This window comes from Nomascus leucogenys, chromosome 15 (genome assembly GCF_006542625.1).
Source record: "Nomascus leucogenys isolate Asia chromosome 15, Asia_NLE_v1, whole genome shotgun sequence".
NCBI lineage: Eukaryota > Metazoa > Chordata > Mammalia > Primates > Hylobatidae > Nomascus > Nomascus leucogenys.
The window spans coordinates 49,569,890-49,573,975 of record NC_044395.1 but is presented as its reverse complement, the minus strand read 5'-3'; the positions used below and the strand labels follow the sequence as shown (position 1 = coordinate 49,573,975).

The 4,086-nt window shown below is 38.8% G+C and overlaps 1 pseudogene; it reads left to right on the top strand.

Annotated features, from left to right (window-relative positions):
• The first annotated feature begins 272 nt into the window (after positions 1-272).
• LOC100586977 lies at positions 273-1,827 on the top strand (annotated as a pseudogene).
• Positions 1,828-4,086: the final 2,259 nt, after the last annotated feature.

Sequence of the window (4,086 nt, the reverse complement as noted above, 5' to 3'; positions counted from 1 at the left end):
ATATCGATTATATAATTGGAAATAAAACACTCCTCAGCAAATGCCAAAGAACTAAAATAATAAATAATCTTTCAGACCACAGCATGATCAAATTAGAAATCAAGACTAAGAAATTCACTCAACATTTTGTGAAGAGACTAAGACTGAGCTGTTGTGGCCTGTTGCTGCCAACCTCAAGCAGCAGTTGGCTGTCTCCACATAGAACCCAGGAGTAGGAGACCCAGAATCGAACCTCTTCTCCCTCCCCTTCCTGTTTTCAGCTTTGTGAGAAATCTTATTATCAAACACAATGGCCAACAATGTTACCAACAAGAAAGATCCTTGCTCCATGAACTCCTGTGTGTTCTTTGGGAATCTCAACAGTCTTGTGGTCAAGAAGTCTGATGTGGAGGCAATCTTTTCAAAGTATGGCAAAATTGTGGGTTGCTCGGTTCATAAGAACTTTGCCTTTGTTCGGTATGTTAATGAGAGATATACCGAGGCTGCTGTAGCAGGAGAGAATGGCAGAATGATTGCTGGCCAGGTTTTAGATATTATCCTGGCTGCAGAGCCAAAAGTGAACCTAGGAAAAGCAGGTGTGAAATGATCTGTAGCAGAGATATATGGCTCCTCTTTTGAGTTGGACTATGACTTTCAATGGGATTATTAGGACAGGACATACAGTTACCCAGCACATATTCCTCCTTTTTCTCCTATTTCTCGGGCTGTAGTACCATCGAAACGCCACTATGTATCAGGAAACACCTCAAGAAGGGGCAAAAGTGGCTGGGTGCAGTGGCTCACATCTGTAATCACACCATTTTTGGAGGCCAAGGTGGGTGGATCATGAGGCCAGGAGTTTGAGACCAGCCTGACCAAAATGGTGAAACCCCCATCTCTACTAAAAATACAAAAATTAGTCAGGCATAGTGGCGCATGCCTGTATTCCCAGCTACTCAGGAGGCTGAGGTAGGAGAATCGCTTGAACCCAGAAGGCAGAGGTTGCAGTGAGCCAAGATCACGCCACTGCACTCCAGCCTGGGTGACAGAGCGAGACTCCATCTCAAAAAAAAAAAAAAAATGAAGGGACAAAAGTAGCTTCAATTCTAAGAGTGAATAGTGGGGATCTTCCAAGTCTGGAAAGTTGAAAGGAGATGGTCTTCAGGCTTCCATTAAGAAGGAATTGACACAGATAAAACAAAAGGTGGATTATCTCCCAGAAAACCTGGAAAAAATTGAAAAGGAACAGAGCAAACAAGCAGTAGAGATGAAGAAAAAGTCAGAAAAGGAGCAGAGCATCAGCTCCATGAAGAGAGATGAGACTAATGTGAAGATGGAGTCTGAGGGGGGTGCAGATGTCTCTCCTGACAGGGGAACCTACTAGATGATGATGATATTGAAGATGGGGGATGACCAGCTGAAGTTGGTCAAGGATGATGAAAAAGAGGCTGAGGAAGGAGAGGATGGCAGAGACAGCACCAATGGTGAGGACGACTCTTAAGCACATAGTGGGGTTTGGAAATCTTATCCCATTGTTTATTTACCTAGGTGCTTGTCTGAAATCAAAATTTTCACTAGATCCTCTCCCCTAGTATCTTCAGCACATGCTCACTGTTCTCCCAGTCCTTGTCCTTGTTATGTTCATTAATTCATATTGCCCTGCTCCTAGTCCCATTTTCTCTTCCTATGATGCTCCTGGTAGTTTTGTTAAGTCTTACCCTGTAATTTTTGCTTTTAATTTTGATACCTCTTTGTGACTTAACAATAAAAAGGATATATGGGTTTTATCAACTGTCTCCAAAATAATCTCTTGTTATGCAGGGAGTACAGTTCTTTTTATTCATACATAAGTTCAGTAAATGCTTCCCTAACTGCAAAGGCAATCTCAGGAGTTGAGTAGCTCCTGAAAGAAGCTTTGAGTTAGAAGTATGTGTGTTACACCCCCACATAAATGTGCTGTGTGGGGCAGTTCAACACAAATATAACAATGTATTTTTGTGAATGAGAATTGACAAGTCAAATGCATCCTCCAGAAAAATACTGTTATTGTCTTATGATTTGTTTTCTAAAGTTGATACTGTGAATTATTTTTGTGAAAAGCCTGATGTTTGGGACCTTTTTTTCCTCAAAATAAACAAATCCTTATTAAACCAGGAATTTGGAGAAAAAAAATTCACTGAAAACCATAAAATTACATGGAAGTTGAATAACCTGCTCCTGAATGACTTTTGGGTAAACAATGAAATTAAAGCAGAAGTCAAGAAGTTTTTTGAAAGTAATGAGAACAAAGATACAACATACCAGAATCTCTGGGACACAGCTAAAGCAGTAGTAAGAGGGAAATTTATAGCACTCTATGCCCACATCAAACGGTTAGACAGATCTCAAGTTAACAACTTAACATCACAACTAAAAGAACTAGAGCACTAAGAGCAAACAAATCCCAAAGTTAGCAGAAGACAAAAAATAACCAAAATCAGAGCTGAACTGAAGGAGACTGAGACACAAAAAACCATTCAAAAGACAATGAATCCAGGAGCTGGTTTTTTGGAAAAAAAATAAAATAAAACAGATAGATTGTTAGCTAGACTAATAAAGAAGAAAAGAGAGAAGATTAAACACAATCAGAAACAACAAAGAGGCTATTACCACTGACCTCACTGAAATACAGACAACCATCAGAGAATATTATGAACACTTCTGAGGGGAAGTGTACTTGGAATCTATAATTCTTTTTTTTTTTGATACGGAGTTTCACTCTTGTTGCCCAGGCTGGAGTGTAGTGGCGTGATCTCAGCTCACTGCAACCTCCACCTCCTGGGTTCAAGCAATTCTCCTGCCTCAGCCTCCCCAGTAGCTGGAGCACCACTATGCCCAGCTAATTTTTTGTACTTTTAGTAGAGATGGAGTTTTGCCGTCTTGGCCAGGCTGATCTTGAACTCCTGACCTCAGTTGATCCACCTGCCTTGGCCTCCCAAAGTGCTAGGATTACAGATGTGAGCCACCGTGCCTGGTCTATAATTCTATAGATAACAAAATTGTCATTAGTTTGAGATAGAATGAAGGCAAAATAATGATACATTCAGAAAAATTAACACTCATTACCTAAAAATAAACTCAAACAAAAGAAAAATTTCTTTAGAAGGAAGTATTGGGATGTAAGAATAATGCATACTAGTTGGGAAAAAATTAAATAATATATTAGTGTATATATATATATATATATACACACACAGATATATAAAGTAAAAGGTGAAAGGGCTCTGCCTATCCCTTTATTTGTTGTATATTCTCCTACACCTTTTTTAATGACTACATAAACATATATACAAATATATATATACACACACACCCAATATCTTTTATTCTTTAAACAATGAGCTCACTCTATATAAAATACTTTGTGCTCTTTTTCCCCTTATTCCCAATTGAATATCATAAATATTCTTCAATATTGGCATGTACAGATCTACCTTATCCCTTTTGCTATCTGCATTCCATGATATAAATATATCATAAGTTTATACATGTCTATTTAACATGAATGTTTAGATTATTTTAAATATTTTTTGCTCTTATAAATAATGCATGACTCAGTTTTTTGTTAGTATTTATATAGGATAGAGGCCTAGAAGTATAATTGTTGGGTCACAGGATGGAGACATTTAAAATGCTGATAGGGCTGGGTGCAGTGGCCCACTCCTGTAACCCCAGCACTTTTGGAGGCTGAGGCGAGAGGATTGCTTTAGCCCAGGAGTTTGAGACCAGCCTGGGCAAGATGGGGAGACCCTCATCTCTACAAAAAAAAAAGTAAAATGCTTATAGATCCTGCCAAAATTTCTTCTAAAAATATTGCTAATTTATAGTCAGACTAAAAGTACATGGAATGTAGTATTTTAAGGAAGAAAATCTTCAAACATGAGAATAGGCACAAAATACAAAGAATCGGGTTGATAATATTTTTAAAAAGAGATAGAAAATATGCCTTATTGGCCAGGCGCAGTGCCTCACGCCTGTAACTCCAGCACTTTGGGAGGCTGAGGCAGGCAGATCACAAAGGAGTTCAAGAACAGCCTGGCCAACATGGTGAAACCCCATCTCTACTAA